Source organism: Accipiter gentilis, chromosome 6 (assembly GCF_929443795.1).
Source record: "Accipiter gentilis chromosome 6, bAccGen1.1, whole genome shotgun sequence".
NCBI classification, from domain to species: domain Eukaryota; kingdom Metazoa; phylum Chordata; class Aves; order Accipitriformes; family Accipitridae; genus Astur; species Astur gentilis.
In genome coordinates, this window is record NC_064885.1 from 31,226,657 (window position 1) to 31,248,111 (window position 21,455).

Genomic DNA, 21,455 nt, shown 5'->3' on the forward strand with positions numbered 1-21,455 from the left:
CTCATATGAAGAGTATATTAGCAGAATATGTTATCAATATAAAAACATAGGCCATTTAAAGTCTAGTAAAAATATCCTTCAAGATATGCCTTCAAGATAAGCTCTTAAGAGACAAGAATGGCATTGGAACTTCTTAATGAGACTCAAACACTGATGCTGATTTACTGGATAAACACTTAAATGTTCTGATCAAGCATATTACTTGAAGAAGAAAAGTCTTGGTGAAGAAGCATTGCAAATGGAAATTAGAGAGTAATCTGCTTCTACGGGTTGACTAAGAAGAAAAGGAAAGCTGCAATCACTTGCAATCTTTGTCAGGGTCAATCAAGAGAGCTCTTAAAACTGTTGTATGGTTCAAATTTTCATTTGCTTTCTAAGAAGCCCGCAGACGTACACTTGTCATTCATTCAAAGAGTGAAAAAGAATTCCTAATCTGCTGAAATCAGTGTGGCAGGTATTTATAAATGCTGAAGAACACCTGGTCCAGCCAGATACATTTTGCAGTTTTCCCATCATTTACAATTGACACCACAGATGTTCTTGGTTGGATTTTTTGGTTTTGGTTTGGGGTTTTTTTTCCTGTTATTCCTCATTAGATTCAAAGTGTTTTACAAGAAAAGTAAGTTGAGCTGCATTTTGAATACAGGTGAGCAGAGACAGATAAATGTAATAATTTGCCCCAGGCTTCCTGAGTGAATCAGTGGGCAGGGGCACAAAATGTTCCCGCAGCTCCTCAGCTTTCAGCTCTGCATTCCCCATGAGAGGACAGTCATTCCAAATTGAAAAGCCAAGTAAGGAAAGCTAAAGGCACTGTGTGCTTGTGCTTCAAAAATTAGTGGATTCTGAACTTTGCTGTAGCCTCTAGACATCTAAACCAAAGGTTATTCACATGTATTTACTTGTACAACCCTAGTCTGGGAGGCAAAAAGAAAGAGTGAAATAGTTTTGAACTCAGAATGGAGAAATTGCAATGACTATCACTGAATCAGAGTCTGCCTTCATTTACAGTGGTACAAAGCTGAAGTAGTCAGATTACTGGATAATGATAATTACTCTGTTAGTGTAGGAATGTTTTTGCAGGGTTATTCTATTGTTGCAGGAATGTGGCAGAATGGGCATCAACATTTATCTAATATGGGATATAATAAAACCCTTTTGCAGATCCATAAATTAAAGACTTTCCCTAAATCATTTATCTTGTGTTTTACAATATATTACATGCAGCAAACTTGTCTACCACATATGGTATTTAGTAATGCAAAGGAATTATTCTGTCATAGCTTTTCAGCTTATTTTAAGAAGTAATATGTATTTGACAATAACATATACAGAGGAAAATCCATAACAATATAACCAGACAGCAGTTTACTGCAAAGCACTGCAAAAGCATGAAAGCAACTATTCACTGTGTAAAATGCACTGACACATCTTGTTTAAATATTGGCTGATTAGCTGAAGGAAATAAGTTTCCACTGAATATTTTTAGTTCAGTTTTAGTACCAAAAATACTAGGTGGTAGGCATCTTATCTTAACCCCAAACTAGAACCTTTTCAGACATGGGCATGTATATACCTTGTGCATGCTTGTTAATACAAAAAAATCTTGAAAAAAATTAAAAGGAAGAAAGCACAGAAGGGAAGAAAGCTTCTGTAAACAGAGCAGAAGACACACAAAACATCCCCAACCCATCCCTGTCCTCACTCCTCTTACCTTGCATTGGATACAAGCAATTCCAACCTTAATGGTCCTGCTATGTTCTTCCCCCTAACTTATCCCTAATGTTCAGCTTTCTTTCAGAGTTTTTATAGTCTCTGCTGTAGGCTACAAACTCCAATCCCTGCCTTTGCTTTCTCTTACATCATTTCTAAAGATTTTCCACTGATCCTTGCCCTAAACCTTTCTCTGTCCTGCACTCTCACACGCATACTTGCCTCACATTTGTTTTATTTATTGCTCTGATCAAGATGATTAGGTTACAATTTAAGGTCTAGGGTTTTGTTGTTGTTTTTTTCTTTCAAGATTCAGACAGTTGTGGGAGTGGAAAGATTTTCAGTAGCATCACCATTCCTCTAATCTCTCACTTTTGCAAACTGCGATACAGAAACCCAATGTCCTGAATTATTATTTTTTTAAATTTTATTTCTCAGGGACAACAGGAATAACCTTAGAAGGACTGCATTAACTTCAGGAAGAAATTAATTAGTGCATTTTTAGTAGACCTACACTACTGTAAGATAAACATTAGAAAAGGAGGGTGTTTTGTAAAGCAAGTCACAAGAACTTAAGTCTTTCAGGCACTTCATTTCAATTCCTGAAAAGATAGTAAAGTGTGAGCTATGAAGCTCTTTATCTTCTCTAGGCAGTACCAGAGGACCTATTTCTTTCCCTGTTTGCCTCACTAGAATAAGTCTACCTCTTTTGTCCCTTTTTTAAAGTCTCAGTTTTTAATTGATTCACACAGCACTTGTAGATCTGGTTTTGGGTCTCAAATTCCAACCTGTGCAGACTCCTAAACAGTTAATTCATAGTGACTTTATTCTCTAAACAGATAGGCGCAGTACCTTAAAAATAGTTTTTACTCTGACTTGCCAAAAACTCTTCCTACAAGCAATAAACAGTAAAAGGAAATTTCAAATGCAGCTTTGCCATAGGTGGGAAAAATTTGCCAGCCAGGGAGCAAAAGCTTAGATTTCATCATCTGTCTTGATCTGAGCAATGAGAGAAAGACGAGAGTTTAATCATCTTGTAACACAGCTCATTCCCCAGATGAAGATGGCCGCAAAGCTGACATAAAGTGGCAAATCAGGGTAGCTCATTGCAAAGCATGTTTTTGCCACACTCCCTGAGGCATCGGGGGAGGCGGGGGGAAGTCAATAGAGAATGAGAGGCTGGGCTTGATCATGAGCACAACACAAATGTACAGCCTCAGAGGACAAGGAAGGGCCAAGCAAGTATTTCCATAGCATTCCTCAGTACAGGCAGATATGGCAATATGGCCTAGCGTAGTGCTGCAGAAATACGCATTAGCCGCATGAGCACCCACAGCGACGTCAGGCTGGAGCAGGCAGGTTGGGGCTGTTTTCCGCTGCAGGGTGTAATGGAACAGTGAAGGCAGCTGCAGAGGTCCAAATGGGCTCTGTGGATACTAGAGCAGCAGCAGAATCAAAAGGGCAGAGCCAAACAATGCCAGACTGCTGAAACACAGCTCAAAATGCTGCCACTGGAAGAGAACTGGACTGTGTTCTGTTTTACAGTGCTACCTGCATTTACATGGTGGCTTGTCGCTGGAAGTCCAAGGACACAGCAGTACCTGACTGATGTCTATAAAACTTGTGAGCAGGATCTCAGGAAAAAAGATAACAATGATCTAACCACAAGATATTATTAGATTTATGGGGTACCTTTGCTACATAGGACCATGAGGCGTTGCTGACCAGCTACTACTGTTCTAGGCGCTGGTTTTTTCTCTTTTTTTCTGTTATAAAGACACAAGGCATTTACTCCTCTTAGGAGTTTTTACAGGTCCTACCTCAAGCTCTTTAAGCAGGATGTCTGTAGGGCTCCATTCTGTCACCACGTTTGGTGCTGACGAGGCTGGTAGGAGACATGGACTGTGCCACTGTGAGTAAGCTGACGACAGACAACTGAATGCCGGTAATGTAGGCATTTCAGCGTTTCAGAACACAGGGTGAAGCCTGGAGGGTGGCCAAGACTCAGCCATCTGAAGCTTAACACCTGACAAGAGTGAGTGGGACTGTGGGCTCCCAATAAAGCAGGAGGAGGAATGCAGCCATATTGTCATCTCCTTTGACTCCAAGAGGACATATAAGACCTGGTACTAAAATTTGCTTTTAGGCTCTCCACTGATTGGTGATCTTACAACAAAGCTCCAGCCACTTTTGTACCACCTGGACCTACTGTGAGGTTGTGGGTCTTCCTTTTAGATAAGTAATATGCACTTTTTTCTATTTAAAAATAAATCTATCATTGTCCTCTTCCTACAAAAGCATACAATCTAAAAGATTTCAGAAATGGATGCTGGTACACACAACTATCATCATCTCTGTCTGGGAGGTGTGAAAGACTCAGATCTGAGTAATTAGCCATCTTCCTGGGCTGCTACTGACCTTAGGATAGGACATATGTTACCAGCACACAGTGGGGTTTTTCCGAAAGAAAAAACAAACAAACAAACAACAACAACAACAAAAGGCAAACAAAAACAAAAATAAGAAAGAAAACAAGAGAATAGAGTGTTATGAGTGCTAACATTTAATTTCCTGCTCTAAATTAACTTAGATTTAGCAACAACTTACAGATACCTTTTTGACACCTTCTGGAGAAGGCTGATAAGGAAGCTTCCCAGATAATGAAAAAGGTATATGGTCGTTACTCAGCTGGAAGAGTGCCCAAGGAACAGACATCCTCAACGCTACTGTGGTTTAATTATACTTACAGTATAATTAAGTTAGGGCAACCAAGAGTTTGGAAGGAATCTTTATTGCCTTAACCACAAATGAATAAACAAACATAATGTGATTTTCTGAACTATGAAGACAAAAAAAGGGAAACTGGAGGAGGTAAGGACACAAGACATGAAGTTCTTTCTGTTACCATCCAAGAGAAAGACAAACTTGCCTCCCTGCTACCCTCATGCTCTCGCAAGTAATTTCTGTAATTCTTTCAACACTAGTTTGCAAATCAGTTGAGCTGGCTCAATGGTTTCCTTAATTCCTTTAGTAGAGAAGTTCTTATTCAGAGAGCAGGAGTTAGCAAGGGTTCGCTTGTGTAAGCGTTGAGCAATCTTGCTCTTCATCAGCCTTGACTGTGGAAACTATATTTGGGGTTGTCAGAGCTCATCTTTAAAATCTTAGGAATGACACATGAATACACATGCTTACTAGTTTTGCTGTATGGTACTTCCAGTCTTTTTCTTCTCCCACTAAAACATGTAGCAGTACTGTTACATCACTGTGGTCTAAGTCACAGAAGTCTCCCACTTCTGTCATTAAGTTGTCCCATGGGAACTCTACCTTCCAGGCTCTTCAAATAACGTCACCCTTTCCATTGACCACTGATTCCTCACACCAGATCACACATTTGTCACTTACAAATCAACATGACGTGTGTGGGGTCCAGAAGGAGTTACAGCTAAAGCAGTAGACCTATCCTCAGGAATTTTTGATTGAGCTGGCATGGAGTAAAGGCACGTGACTTTATACATTCTGATTGCTAGGATTATTCACAGTTCCAGTAAACAGTGAGTGTGTCATTAGAAATAGTCTAGTTCTGGGTTTAGTATGGGAAATAAAGACAACATTGAGGTTAGAAAAAGTGGAATCTTTTTCCAGTTTTGAAAGCTTTGCCCCAAAATTCTAAGAAATAATCCAAGAAATTTTTACTTTTCAAATGAAAACTATAGTTTTCTTTTATGAAGAGCTGATCTCCACAAGTCAGGTCCTCAGCTGCTACTGATTCATATGGCTCTGAGATAAACAACTGAGATATTCCAAATTATGGCCCCTTCAATCTATTTTTATTTCTTGAGACAATAAACTCTTCTGATAAAATTGGCCCAGTTCTGAGGCCAGTCTAAAAGTGGATTAGCATTCCACCAGATTAACCAACACCCAGCATTTTATAGCTACATCACTGGTTCAGGGAGAACATCCAACATTACTTTTGTTGCTCTATGTTCCTATCTTGTCTGGAGAAGGGGAAACATTTTAAAATAACCACCACAGATTTTCAGTCAATGTATAAGAGGGAGTTTCAGAAGCCAAGATGATTCCCGCCTATTTTCATGTAGATATACAAAGCCAGAGAGCAGATGACTCACTTTAAGACAGAACTATGGAAAAGAGACCCTGCATTAACAATGTGCACACATGTTTTCCAACTGAAGGTGCATTCTGCCTTGGAAGGAAAAACTATGTTAAGACAGCTATTTTGAAATCTGCAGGCTATCAAAGTAGCTTTCGCTGTGTCACTTCCATTTAAGATGACTCCTTGCAGCCAGATAGATTTTGAGAAGCTAAACCCACAAAGTGAAGGTAGCATGTAAAACTGAAGAGAGTAACATTCTTCAGGAACGTTGGGCTTCCTACTAGCAGTTTCTATAAATGTACTTTTAAAAAGTCCTTTGTGCTAGAATTAAGTGCTTGTGATAGGTGCTGGGTCATGACATATAAGAATCCATAAAAAGCACTTGCAAAACAAAGCAAAAATCCCAAGCAAGGACAGTTTATTGAAATGCAAGCTTTTTCTGTAACAGTCATGCTACAATGCAGAAGTATGTGTTTGGAAATAAAAAAAGACAGTTTATCTCTTGTGCCCATGCCATTGGCTCCCAGCCCAAGATGGCCGTGAGGAGTGAAGATGGCCAAGAAGAGTGACGGGGCCTTTTGTGCTGTGGACACTGTGGTCCACAACCTAATGGATAAGAGGCAACAAAACCATATAAAGAGGTCTTAAAGTACTAAGCAAATAGTAATAACTCTGGGCCAATATCAGCCTGGTCCTAATTCAAACTGGCAACACAGAAATGAAAATGAGTAGATTGTGTTTCCATCCCCTCTAGCTCGCTACTTGGAGTAATGCTAAATATAAAGATAACAAACTGAGAACCAGCCCCATCTTTCTGTGCTAAGAGGGAAGAGAGGGAGTGGTGCTGACATTTTCACACTATTTCCCTTGTCAAAGACATGAGTCCTGATGTCACCTGTCCCTGAAAGAAACTCTTTTTGACCATGAACCCTTGTGGCATGGTACACAAAGCACAGAGCAGCAAAGTGTGCATCTTGGCTGCAGAGCACATATTTCAGCTTCAGAGCTAATTACAAATGTGGCAATATAGCACAGCACTGAATGCATAGCAGCAGCTTAAATTCAAAGACATGCTCATGAGAAGAGGGAATGCATCTGTCCTGACCTCACACTTTTTTTCACACAACCGATCACCATTTTCTGTGCAGAGCTGAGAAGTATTTTGGTTCATTTGCAGCAGCAGAAAGGGTACGGAAGAATTAAAGAAAGCAGCTAAGCAGCAAAATGATGACAAAGGTCTGGGGAGAAAGGGGAAGGTGAGTGATATTCTTCAGACAGAAACCAGTGGCGTGGGAGCTGGGCAGGGCTGTGGGAAACGTCACCACTAGTTTCTTACCTGACACACAGGTAGAGGAAGATGAAGTAATGTGAAAGGTGGGGCTGGGAAGCTGTTTCTCCCTAGAAGCAATTCCTGCACCAAATGTTGTTAATAAGGAAGGTACTGTCCCCCCCATTCCTCGTAAGCCCATCCCTGGGATGGTGGCTTGCACAGCAGGACCATTCTGTGCTGGAAGCCAACCAGAGCAAGCTGTTAGTGTAAACCTGGGAGTGTAGAGCAATTGATGCCAAGTGATTTGTTTTCCTTTCCTGTTTTGCTTTGGTTTAAATGTACTTATGGACTGGTTCCTGCAAGGGATGGCGCAAACAAATGCTGTTCTAGAAATGAAGGTCTGTAGTTTATCTAAGAATTAACGATCTCATGACAGTTTGTAAATTCATCCTAATGCTTGGGCCAAATTCTGGTACATTACTTGGCCACGTTTCCTCTATCACTTCAACTGGACAGAGACCTTTCCTTGTCAGACGTTCTGCAGTGAAGCTGTAATTTGCTAAACAGCTGCAGCACTGCAACTGGATTAAACCAGGATAATCCAGTAATCATCTTCAATTACAGCACAAACATTAATCAGTCAATCACCGCCCTCTAGAGGTGGCCACATTGCGGGTAGAGCTGATTTTCAGGGTTTACTGCAAATGAGTTACCTGACAGACCGAGCACTTCTGTATGCCACAGGAGGAAGGTATTTGCTGATTAGAGTAGATCCGTGTACCGTTCCAGGAACAAATTACTGAGCGCTGATTGTCAGCTCCTCACTTATTCCTTCCCTCTCTTGCCTGGGAGGTCACCCAATCTGCAGCATTTTGCATTCATGTATTTTGCAGTCATGGTACTTGCGGAGAGGAGTGAAACACGTAGACAGATAGATAGATAACTATATGACACTGCTATAATAAAAAGCAGTAAAAATAACCCCCAGACTAAAGTCTCTTTTGTTACAGCTTATTTTTCTCAAGCAATGTGTATAAATTAAACCAGTGGCACAACTGCACGAATTGATTGTCCCCACACAAGCCGGATGCGCTGGTGTGACAAAAGCAGCAAACCTTTATGTATAAACACAACCATGCACTCTCCTTTCTTTCCCCTGACTGGAACAGCTAAGAAGTTTTAAAGGGAATAATATAAAGAGTGATGAATAGCAAGTAATCCACCATATAATCAAGTGATGAATATACGGTTTCTGCTGTGCAAAGACCTTGTTTGAATAGGTGAGTATTTATTTAAGGAGAAACTGTTCTGTGCAGAGACTTAGCGCGAGATCCTGGAGGCAGGAATAGCTCATGGCCAGGTTTCCCCAGACACGTCCTCTTTTTTCCAGCTGGAAATTCTGTCTAGGTGGAATTCAGCAATTTTTCACATTTTCTTCTGGCAGGCTGGCCGGATGCGCTGGCTTGCCTGCATATAGAGGGATTCTCCAGGTATCCACACATATGCACAGACCATCTGCACGTGTGCAGCCTCATACCTGAACACATATTTCTGTTGGCAACATTTAAGCAAAAAAGAGCAGATGTCCGGGATCCCAGTAACCACTTCATTGCAAAGATTACCCTGGGGTTCAGGAGACCTGTGTTCTGTTACAGAATCACAGCATGGTGGAGGTTGGAAGGGACCTCTGGAAATTGCCTAGTCCAACACCCCTGCTCAAAGCAGGGTCAACTAAAGTAACTTGGTCAGGGCTGTGTCCAGTCAAGTTTTGAATACCTCCAAGGATGGAGAGTCCACAACCTCTCTAGGCAGCCTGTTCATTGTTCAGCCACTGCCGTGGCAAAAAAAAAAAAAAAAAAGAAGTAAAAAATAATTAAAAAAATCTGGTGTTTAAATGGAATTTCCTGTATTCAGTTTATGCCCATTGCCTCTTGTACTTTTACTAGGCACCACTGAAAAGAGTCTGGCTCTGTCTTTCTTTACTCCCCCACCAGGTATTTATATGCATTGATAAGATTGCCCCTGCTATACAACCCCAGCTCTCTCCCCCTCTGCTCAGGTGTGCCAGATGCTTCAAGATGTGGCCCTGCCAGTATGTTCCTGCCTCTCTTGTACTGGAAGCCCAGCACTCCAGATGCGTGCACACATTAACACAGCCTGGGATACTGTTGGCCACCTTTGCTGCAAGGGCACTACTGGCTCATGGTCAACTGACCCTTCAAGACCCTCAGGTCCTTTCCAGAAGCTGCATTTCCAGACTGTATAGGTGCATGGAGTTAGTCTCAGCTTCACTTCTGCCTTGATCAGATAACCTTGGATTCAGTTCTCTGGGCCTTACTGTCCACAGTGTTGATGCTACTGGCCTCCTCTGTAAAGAGATTTCAAGCTTTGGTTGTCTGAGGTAGGTGTAATTTTCATTTGTCCTGTCTTACCATCCTCTGTCAACGTGTGGCTGCTCATATTGACAACATTCACTTCCACGTGGGCTTTCATAGCAGTCACTGTCCTGCTGCCCACGTGCCTCAGATTTTATTTAATTTACCTTTCCTGCTGCAGCATCCTTTCTTTAGGAGTTTACACACATACACGCACATTATTCTACTACCCTACAGGTCTAGAAACTGAGACAGAATACTGAGCACCGTATAGCATCCTATGGCCAGGGGCTCTAAAGTCCTGTTCAGAACATGATGATGTGGAAAATGCCCTTTCATCTTACCGGCTTTTTTCCCTCTGTGGCTGCTGTGGCCCAGCCTAGCCAAGAAGCCAGGGAGAACCCCTGATTTTGTTCCCATAGGGAGAGCAGGGCAGTAAACATTATCCACTCCCTTCTGCATGGACGTGAACAATTTGTGCTTGATTAAAGCTGCGAGACTGCCAGCTTCAGAAAACTCAGGGTCCTAACATTGCCTGCTTATTCTTGCTGTGTGTTTCTCTGTCCTTCTCTGCATTGTGCCAGCCCCACAGCCAGATCCTTCCCCTCTGCAGGCCAAGGCTTGTCTTTCACGAGGATCTCTGCTCTGAAGCAAACTGGATTCCTTCGTGGGTTTTTCTGTCCCATTTGAAGTTACAGTGTCCAGGCACTTTGGAAATAAACAATGATTCATACATTTTCACAACACCTTCGGGGGCAAAGAAGTACAACTATCCCCTGCCAAATTTCAGAGCCTAGCTCTGGAAGCGCAGGTTTGTCACAGCTTCGCAACATAACTCTTTCCCTAGTCATACGCGGCAGAAAGCAGGCTTGTACCATGCACGGCATTAAGTCACTAGAACTATAGGCATTGCTGCTGGCATGCTAATGAAGCTGTATAAATCATTATTGATTCATGTGAGCAATGTAATCCTCTGGGCTTCGGTTACTCACGCCAAGCTGGGCTACGTCCAAAAGCCACACACCGTCCTCCCAGAGACGTGGCTGCTCTCCGGAGCCTGTTCAGTGCCTCTCCCTACCTGTCCCTTTGTCTTCACCTCCGCAGAGTGCCTCCACATCTTACACAAGGACCTTAGAAGAAGGGACAAAACCGCCTTCCTTCCACTTGGTTGGCCCATTTATCCCAGGTGCGAATCAACTGGATCGCATGTGGGAGGAGGTTGGCCCTCTACCTCCGTAAGGGCAGACATACTGGATTTGTGCTTACTTTACAATTAGACTTGGAACCCAGGAGCGAGAACGTAATATAGTTTCTTATGTAACCATATATTTATTTTGGTTACGTGCGGCTTCAAGACAAATCTAAAATGGTGCTGGACTGTGCTGCTGCCCTCAAAAGAAGTTTGTCAGCAGAGTAACAATAATGTTCTGCTTCTGAAAATGATGTGCTGGGCTTTATGGTCAGCTTTTAGGTTTGAATGCTTTTTTTCCACTTTGATATTTGAGCCCTCCCCTCAAAGCAAATCCTTCGAGTGTGTACATGGCTCTCCAAGCAATGGTCACGGGAGGACATAGACAAGCGCAAAAAAAAGATGCTGACGGCGTCTGAAAATGATTTGCAATCTCTTAGCCGCATGAGCTCAGTCGCATTAACATAGTGATTTAAATACTGTGGATGGCTTTTCTGATGTTCTTTTAGAAATTTCTTATTGGAATTATTAGGCATGCAAAATATATTTAAAACCAACCAACCAGTGGAATGAAACAGAGCAGATAATACTGACTAAGCACTCCAAGCCCTATCTTGCAGCCCCAAGTCAAGCACATTGCCACCAAGCACACAACTCCAGTGACCAGACAGGAGAGGATCTGGAACTGGGCTACTGAACTGCATCATGTCACAAAAGTTGGGATGTTGCGTCAGAAGAGGATCCTTCATGGGTCTGAAGCATCTACGCTCCCCACAGCCCCAGCCTTGCCATAGCAAAGCCTAGCTGTCTTTGGGAAAAAATGACATTGTGAGGTTTTCAGTGCCTTACACATCAGTTGTGCTTAAGGTAAACATAGAAGGAGTGGCTGACTTTTTTTGTAAATACTGCAATAAAATTACAAATAATAGCAGTACATGATAAATAACACAAGGAGCGTTTTGAACACAAAAAATAGGTGGGCCACTAAGGCTACTTCTAAAAAAGGAACAGACCCTGCACACTGCCACAGATACCTCAGCTCTGCTCACCCAGTGGGGCAGAAACCCTGTCCTCAGCGGTGCCATGCCACGGCTTCGTACGGCTGGGGGATGCCAGGGCACTGAGTTGTATGGGACCGGTTGCACATAGACACTACTGGGCACACAGCAATGCCGCTGGTGTAAGTCCTGCTCCTACAAAATGCTCAGAGACCTCCAATGCTGTCAGGAGTAGGGAGTGCCCTTTTCATTGAAAGATGAATTTGGTTCTCACTAGACAAATAAAGAGCCAACAACCAGAAAACGCCGCCAGCTACCAGCTAGTCCTGGTCTTCCCATCCCAGATACAGGTCTGGCTTCTATTCAGCCAGGTTGTAAGTGGAATAACCGCTCTCAAGTCAACAGCCCTGATAGCAAAGAGTGCTATCATTGCACTCAAGTCAGTGGAGCTATCTGTGATTTACACCACTACAAACGAAACCAAAAGCTGGCTGCATAGACTGAATGGAGAGAAAAATCAGACCCTTCTTCAAGGCATTTATCACACACAATCACTACCCGAAGCACCTCAATCCTGCCCTTCTTCCATCCGTTTTTTCCACGTGGTCCTGTAAGTTCCTCAGACCAAAGGCTGTCTTTTATTATTCAGTGATTTTTCCCCCCTCCCCTCCATCTCAAGCAGGTCCCTCGCTCTGCTGCCACACAAATAATGCAATGTAACCAGCATCGCCCTCGGGGAGCAGCCAGGGTTAATGAACAGCATTTGACACCGAACTGCAAACCTCTCCCTTTGCCTGTTGTCTGCACAGGCTCTTGAGGCTTCAGGCAGCTGGGCACATCAACCAGAGACTCTCCAGGTTGTTTTCTGGGGGCTCTGGGAAATACCCAGTGTCAGAAAAAGGAGTTTAAGCTAAGTGTACAGCCACATGGTTAGAAAGCAGAGAAACCTCAGCCCAGAGCTGACAGTGACTGATGACTGTAGGTGCTGCGAGTATTCGCTGCTCCTCACGTTACCCAAATGTCAGGGTTTTAAAGTGATGTTATTAAAGCACCACAGGAGTGCAAAGATCTGTGTAAACTGAGAGGATAATCACCATGCAAGTGGAGCACAAGCCGTTTGACTGCGTTGAAATTATGTTATTTGGTATCCCTCTAATTTGTCACATGACTTGATACACTAAAAAAACCCCATATCGTGTTTTTATGCTCTGGGTCCATGACAATTGCTTTTCCTGCAGCAGACAATGATTTGTAAAGTGACTTTTCTTATTCCCAAACCACCCAAAATTTTGTAAATTGGTTTCCACGAATTAGAAGTGGTTTAGAAATAACCTTGGCTCAGGGACTAGCTCTATTATTGGGCTTTTGCTGCCATGACAGCTAGCTGGGGGAAGATAGTTATTTCTAAATGACTCTATTTTTACATTAATATTTCTTTTAGGGCAAAACAGCAGTAGAAGCAGTATTATTTCCATTGCTTGCTCTGAAATAGGACTGGTTCGTAGGGACCACAACTTTTTATCATCAGATCATAGGCATCCCTGGTCATTTCACATGGAAGTATGTCCACTGCCTCCCCGGTCCCGAGCTCTGGCCTCACTGTGGGGGTGCAGGGAGCAACCCCTTTTCTCCTCTGTGCTAGGAACTGCCAGCAGAAACATAGCACACTTTATGACAGAGAGACAGCCTTGCATGGCCAAAACCCTACAGCCCAACATCATAGAATGGTTGGGGTTGGAAGGGACCTTAAAGATCATCTAGTTTCAACGCCCCTGCCATGGGCAGAGGAAAGGGGAGAACCTGTCCCTGGGTGGGCTCAAACCACCAAGTTTTTGGCTAAAGAGCCAAATGTGCACCACAGACACTCCCTCGTTACAATTATCTTCGTAACAAAATTAGTTTTCCTTCCTAAAGTTTTACCTTTCTAAAAACATTGATGCCAAGTAGCAGAGATATCACATAGGCCAAGGTGACCTTTTTCACGACTTTAACAACGGTTCAAAAAGATAAGGCTAGGAGTTCTCATTTCCCAGGAACCCATCAGCTGGCTAATGAAATGGTCATCACTGCTGTTCACTGTCGCTTGGGGCTAGATTTGACTCCACGATGCAGAATTTCAAATTGCAATACTTGACTCACATACCTAAGTCAGGAGCACTGATGCTCAAACCCGCAGGTGTTCAAGCTCAGAGGGGCTGAAAAGCACCTTTGTGTGAAGCTCCACAATACAGATCGATCCAGAGCTGTCCTGTTCCTGTCCAGTTCTGTTCGGCCACATTCTGTTTTGAAGGGTACAGAAAGCCTGAACAGAAGCAACTGAAGGAAGGTCCTCTCAGCCACTGTCACCGTCCCTTTGCTCCTCTTTTTATCTTTTGACTGCTCATTGCCTCTTACAGTCAGGGCTTGATTTTGCAGCAACAGAGAAAGTAGGGAGGTGCTACCCGTCCTGTACCGATACAGGGTGTGACATCCCACTACACGCCGAGCGCTTCCCCATCTGCAAACAGACCAGTTTAGACTGACAGCTAGGACACCTCTAGATTAAGGATTAGATACAACATTTTCAAAGCTCTTGTTCCAGTATCAAGGACACAGATCTGGTGGCGAGTGCCCTGAGGACCCATGAACCAATACGTCTCGGTCTTTTCACACTTCAGGAGATCAAACGTGCAATTTTAAGGTTTTTGGAGAAATTGCAAAAGCGATTTAATGGCTCACTTAAAAATTTTAAAATATTTATCATGAAAAGAGGAATCCAACATCTTGCAGGGGGTGGGCAGGAAGATGGGAAGGGAAAAGGTAAACAAATCAGGAGAGGCACAAGACCAAACTGTATTCCAAGCACACACAGTGGAAAATGCAGGCCAGTGCCAGCAGCCCGATAATCCAAATTCTCTTTCTATGCACCGACCTCTTCTGAGAAAAGGAAAGAATTTAAAGGAGCATAAATGATAACTGTACACATCCTGGAAGCAAACCTAAAAGGGCTGCCAGGAAAAATCACCCTGCTTGTTACGGAGCCATTAACACATTCCCTTCCCCTTCCGCCTGGGCAGCAGAGCTCACTCCTACAGAGGGAGGAGGAGAGAGGGAACGCTTCTTGCCTGCAGTGCACAGTCAGTCCTCAGCACAGCAGAAGGATGGACAATATATCTGAGCGGCAAACATGGGTTACAGGGTTGGCAGGATAGATGTGCATTACTGGGAAAAGCCACTGTAACACACTGAATGTCGGCACACAGGTAGGCACAGCAGCTTTCTGTAGAGCACGTGAACAAGAGCAGGTATTACACCCGTGGGAGTTCCCAGCAGTCACGGTGCAGGTCGCTTGCTTCTTCCCCTCCCACAATGAATGACAAGCACTGCTTTAGGTACTGCCCTCCAAAAAGCTGGGAACTAAGGAGATTGTCCTAAATGCTTTTTTAAAAATCACAAGCTTCACCCCTTTAGCATGCTCCAGCTGGCTGTAGTAGCAACAACAGATTCACAGAAATACCCGCAGCTAGATCCACAGATAATGTAAATCTGTGCAGGGTTTATTTTTCCTTGTTCTTCATACAGGTATGTCCCCACACACGTACCCTGCATTATACTTCTCCTTTCATGTAGTTCAATACCTCCCCTTGGCCCCAGTGAAATAGAAGTTATGTTCATTTTGCACGCCCACTTTATACCAGTTTTGTTTAGACACTTTTTCTGGCAAGCTTACATGCTGATTAGGTCTGATTTGCACAGATAAACAGGATTGCAAGATCTGTACCCAAAATTTCCAATGGAGATATTCTTGCCTACCTTGACTTTGTATTTGGCCCATTTGCCATAGTCGTTGCAGGGTTGAGGTAGTGTCAGTATTATGAGCAACGAACTAAATGTTCTTTAGTGCTGAAGAAAACTCCAAGAGATTCACTAAAATCAATGGAGATATTCCAGATGAGGGAGGTGTATGGCTCAACAAAAATAATGGAACAAAACCCACCCACAGATGCAGGAGAAGATGTTGTCCAGATGGTTAAGCTAGTCTGGTGTCTGTCATGAACACATCCCTTAACACCCATGCAAAAACCTTTTGTGCTGCAGCTTTAGCCCATGACATTTATCTCCCTGTCACTGGCCCAACACTTCTGACTTTGTTGGCTCACGCTGACTTTCACTGGGTGAAAGCTTAACCACTGATATTACCTAGAAAGCACGTTTGGGGAGATGTTCAGCAGGGGTACCCGCAGTACCACTGCTAGTGAGCCGGCAGGATCAGAGGGCTGACTGCAGAGGGGAGGCTCGGGGCAGGAAAACTGGGACTGATCCCACTGCACTGGGACAGGGTGAAGGACACACCAGGACACACAAGCACAGGGTGAAGGATAAACTAGCAAAATAAATAAAAGGTTTCTTTTTATCTCACAGTATTATTTTGGTGTTATAGCTTCTCTGTCCTCAGTAGCATTTACTTTGGTATAACTGAAATGAAGATGTGGTCCAGGAGAGCTAGAGGACTCTGAGACCAGCTGAAATCAGAGGAAATGCCACTTTACTCCACCAGCATAAGCAAGTTTCCAGTGGGCCAAGTCAGCACGAATACTCTGAAAGTGGAAACAAATCACTGTACAGAGCTGCACAGTTTTTTCACAAGGACTTTAAATCATCTAAACTTTCCAGCAGCTGAGAATTTGGCCAATAACCTTGGCTGGAGCTGAGCCAACCTATGTCAGGCTGGGATTCTGCTTTACAACAAGTCCTCTGCAAGTCCTGAACAGAGTGTTAGACCCGCCTGTGCTGATCGTGACAGGTAAGCTGCTGATGGGATGGGGTCTGAAGTCAAGCCAATAGCTCCAAACAGAAAACAGAGATTTGGCTGCAGCTGCAAAAGAAAGGATACACCAGGTTGGGCATTTAACCACCAGCCTCTTCGGACAAGTGCACCTGGACTAGAGAGGTTAGCTGGTAGGCTCTCACATTTCTTTGGGGATCAAACATCTGCATTTAACGTGCACACTTTGCTCAGATTTGTCTACCGGAACATCAATCAGCAGAACAAAAAAATGAAAAGCCCAAGTCACCAGCCGTGGGGCTGCTGAAACCAGGCCCTGTGGCTACTTCAGGGAGTTTACTAGGTGTGTAATAAACATGGAAGACTCCAATACTGCAGAGTTTAACAAAGTGCTAGAGTCCCTTCTGAAACGTTTATGAGGTGAAAATAAGTAAGCAACCTCTGCAAAACCAACATTTTTCAATTTATGAGGCTTCCCATCTTGAAACGTCTATTATTTTGCATGAAGATTTTAATTTAAAAACTGCCTTTCGGAGCTATGCTGAGATGGGAAGGCTGCTGGGATTCTGGGCTGACATCCCAGGAACCGCAGTAGATTGCCTGGTATTCAGTCGAGTTTTCTAATAAGGAGGTGCACATTTCCAAAATGTCACTGCACAAGTGGCCATTGGTGGAGTTATTTTAAGGCAGCGGTTCAGGAAGGCACTTAGACTTGTTGTGCCTGTTCCTGAATTGACAGACATGCATTCCTTGAACTTTCTTAAGACCCTGCTGTGAAGAGAGACTTTAATGGCAAAGACAGCTCCAGGATCACTTACTGGAAGAGATTTTTATCATTTGATTTTTCTCCTCTTTGTACTGGTGTGAATTAGGAAATAAAAAAGATTGATATTCAAGGAGTTAGTCCTGGATAAAAGCAGACTGAAGCCTGAATGGAGCCATATAAAGCGGCTTCTGCCTTACAGCGGTGGTATTTTCCACTGATAATCCACACCTGAATAGAGGGATACTAGAGGGAAACAACCAGGTGTACCACTCCCACCTGTGAAAGCTCCTTCATCTCTGTTTCAAACATCACGTACTCGGGGGCAGCTTTGAGGCAGATGCAACACAAGTGCAGCCAGCCAGGTTGGTGGGTGTCAAAAACCAGCATTTACACTGCCGGGCAGCGAGCTGAAAGGCATTTCCAAAGAATCTCTCATAATCCTTACTTCAAGGCTCTGAAAGGCACAGACCTTCACTCCATCATCCCTCAGCTCCCCTCTCTGGGAATCTGACTAATTTCCTTGGGGTTTGCCTTCATTTCTCTTCCCTGAGCACTTTTAAAGTTAGACTTAATGCTCATGGAAGTTGTGCGTGTGGAGGATTGATTTCCTTTTCCCTACCGGAGCTGTGCAAGATACTTCACCTACTGCTGCTAATGACAAGGATGCTCATGAAGGTCAAAACGTTTCTGTTCCCTATGTGTGAGGCAGAAAATCTGAGGAACCTCCTTTTATCTCCACATCTCTGGCTAAATACATGGTCACACTGCTGCTGCCTGCACTTCTTTACGCCCAAAACAGATAGCAATGCTGAGCAGTTCAGGGCAGAAATGAGAATGGTATGTCCTTGGTCACATGTAGCTTTGTGTTTTTGGGGGGTCAGCTAAAGCCCCAGGACTAATGAAAGCATGACCCAGGTCCTGGAGTTTGCAGGCAGAATTCACAAGCACCGAGGCATGGCAGAAAGCAAAATAACCAAGGGATGTTCAGAGTGTACTGCAGCACAAAGGCAAAACCCAACCAAACAAAAATTGTTTCTGAAGGGAACATGTCCACAGCCTTCACTGGCAGAAGGTAATTTCACTTCGGGCAGTTATGTGAGCATGCTCTGAATGTGGGCTGGTGGTGCGTCAACTGCTACCTCCCCTGAACATCCACCTGAGTTTCAGCAGTGACACCACAGCTCCTACACACGGGCTGGCTGCGCAAGAATGTGCACGGTGCCAGCACTGGCCTGGCTGTCAGGAACATTCCCTGCAAAAGGGATTTCTCGGGCTCCAGAGGGCTCTATGAAGAAAGAGTAATCTGCTGAGCCTCATGTTACTAAATGACTTAAGAGAACAGAGCTAAGAACAACATTGCCCAGCAAAGACCCTGTGCGTGTTGGTACGTCATGAGGAACTACTGACGCAAGGCTGAGGAATTTCTTTTTTCTCACAACTAGATCTTCTCCAATTAATTTCTACTGCCTATTTTTTGCATTACCTTGGTACTTCAGCACCTTGTCCCTGAATTGAGACCTCATTGACTTAGACTCCTCTGAAATCAGTCATAGTTTTCCCCAGCCATGAGTAACCCAAATAAAATAAAGTTAAATCTGCAAAATCTGCAAGCTTCCTATTTGTCCAATCTTCCAAGAACTTAATCTGTTAAATTTTAGTCCTGAACCTTGAGGTATCTGCTTTTGTCCCTTAAGACACACTGAAAATAATTTTATTTCTTTTTTTGTCCATTACTCAGTATTTTATCATTCCTTCCTGACTACTCAACTTCTGTAAGAACATTTTGTGACTGACTTTGTCATAGGACTAAGGGTGATTAAACGAATCAGATCAGCTAGGCCTCCTTTAATTATTGTTTTCCAACAAAGAAGAGGCAATTCATTGTCATTTATGGAAAAAAGTGCTTTAAAATTTGCTCTGGTGACTTTCTCTTCTGCCTAAGTGTAAACCTTGACTGTCCTCTACTACAGAAACCAAAAAGTCAGAAACAGTGAAACCGTAACTTGTTACAGATTCTTCATGCTCATGGAAATGACTACAGGAGACACATGCTTTGGAGTATGAAGACTTATGTCCCAGCTATGCTCAAATACTATGCATGCAGAGTCGCAATTGGTACTAAAAGCATGCAACAGCAGCGGAGGAGCAGAACTCCTTCAGGACCTCCCTCACATCCCCTGCCTGTGCCGTGCCACCTGACACATTTCTTCTTGGATAATTTATATTCTACATTTTTTATCCCATGTAAAACAAGCTTCCTGTCTCCCCTCATCCCTGTTTCTACTGCACTTCAGTGAAATTTGTCTTTCTTCTATTCTCCCAAGAAATGTAACAGAAAAAGACTGGAGAGCGGACAGCAGAAATGACACACTGAAAGGCAAAACAATAGCTGCGGGGACTGTGTAAAGGCAGACATTAGGACTATTTTCATTCCTTTTCTACTAACTGAATCTCCTGCTTCTGGGTTGGTTCTTTTTGCTTTTATGTTGGGGAAAAATTATCATCTGAAGGAACACTGCCTCCTGGCACACTTCAAAATTCCCTCTTACTGGCAGGCTAGGATTGAAATGTCCTAGTGAAAGCTGCTGAGAGCTGACAGCTGCCTCTTAGGAACTTCTGAGAATCCCATCTCTAACAAAGATATCCACCACCTTTACAGCTGGAAAGGTTAAACTGACTCAGCAAAGGAGCTATTATTCCGGGACAGATTTAATAACAGATTGGAGAAGAGGAGGCTCAGTTACCATTGCTGGGGCAGAGGGTGCTTCACCTTGTGGCAAGGTGGTGGATGTGCTGCTGTACAGTCCCTCCTCCTCCATCCAGGTGTTGCTACCTTTGCCTGACAATCCTGCACAGGCAAGGCAAGTGCCACAGAAGCCGCCGGGTCCCTTTCATGTAGAACTAGCTGGAAAAAGGAATTTCTGACCTGTGAGAAATTCCAACATTTTGAAACCTGGTTTTCTTCCAAATATAAATGAGAAGCCAAAATTCCATGGGCTGTGTGGAACGGATCTCCTGGAGAGGAACAGGGGGAAGGAATGGAGAAGATTAAGAAACTTTATTTTGAAAAATTCCTGCTGATACTTTTTTGATAAACTTTGCTACTTACTGACTTCAGTGGGGACCAAAACAGACCCCAGAGAAGACCCACAAAGTCTGCAGCTCACTGGGAATCTGGGAGCTATGTATGAAAGAGAAGCAAACAACTAACGATCAGTCAAGGTTGATAGGCAGCAGCACACTGATAAAATACCTTATTTTCAAATTGGTCATGCATTTCAAACAATTCACGTATATTCAATATTTACAGACAGCTATACAACTCCTCAAGGGGTCCAGCAAAGCATTTAAGTATGGTTTTCAATTTCAGAATATGCATCCCCACTGAAAATATTTACTGAGGCATGTACAGTTAGACATTGACTTAATTGCTTTCCTGGACTAGTTCCTATTCATTCTTAACCCAGGAACATTATTTTTACCTCTGATACAACACCCTACTGATTTCTAAGCAAGTCTCACTCTCAATTTCAGTCAGTGTTGGGTCTGCTGTTTAATTCTTTAGCCAAAATTAAACAAATAAAAAGTTACATAAATAGAAGTTACTTATTTTTTAGTGAAACGGAACGTTCCCAGTGTTCTTAATCATTGTTGTCAAGCATCTTCTTCACTCCCTTTTACACGACCCATGAAATTTTGGGATGCTTATGGGCATAGCAATATGCATGCTTCTGACAATCCTGACTCCCACTTCCTCTTTTTTATCACATGAAGTGGCTAGAGCTGCTCAAAGAAAACTGTTAAAATTTTTAACTTGAGAAAAATAAGCTTTATGCAATAATGCAAGAAAGACATTGAGGTGCTGGAGCATGTCCAAAGAAGGGCAACAAAGCTGGTGAAAGGTCTAGAGAACAAGTCTTATGCACAGTGGCTGAGGGAACTGGGGTGGTTTAGCCTGGGGAAAAAGAGGCTGAGGGGAGACCTTATCGCTCTCTACAACTACCTGAAAGGAGGTTGTAGCGAGGTGGGGGGCGGTCTCTTCTCCCAAGTAACAAGTGATGGGACAAGCGGAAATGGCCTCAAGTTGTGCCAGGGCAGGTTTAGAGTGGATATTAGGAAAACTTTCTTCACTGAAAGGGTTGTCAAGCATTGGAACAGGCTGCCCAGGGAAGTGGTGGAGTCACCATCCCTGGAGGTATTCAAAAGATGCGTAGATGTGGCACTTGGGGACATGGTTTAGTGGTGGACTTGGCAGTGCTAGGTTA

General features: G+C 43.4%; 1 protein-coding gene across 2 annotated transcripts in view; it reads right to left on the minus strand.

The window, feature by feature from the left end:
- The window catches only part of OSTN (osteocrin), a 117,208-nt gene that overhangs the window by 13,424 nt on the left and 82,329 nt on the right, over nucleotides 1–21,455 (minus strand). The window contains exon 1 of one of the 2 annotated variants that reach the window (XM_049802977.1): nucleotides 1,712–1,764. The exons of the other annotated variant lie outside the window; for it this stretch is intronic. The gene's annotated coding sequence lies outside the window, so the exon portion shown is untranslated. Of the gene's footprint in view, nucleotides 1–1,711; nucleotides 1,765–21,455 lie in introns of those variants that run through there. 2 annotated transcript variants of the gene reach the window in all.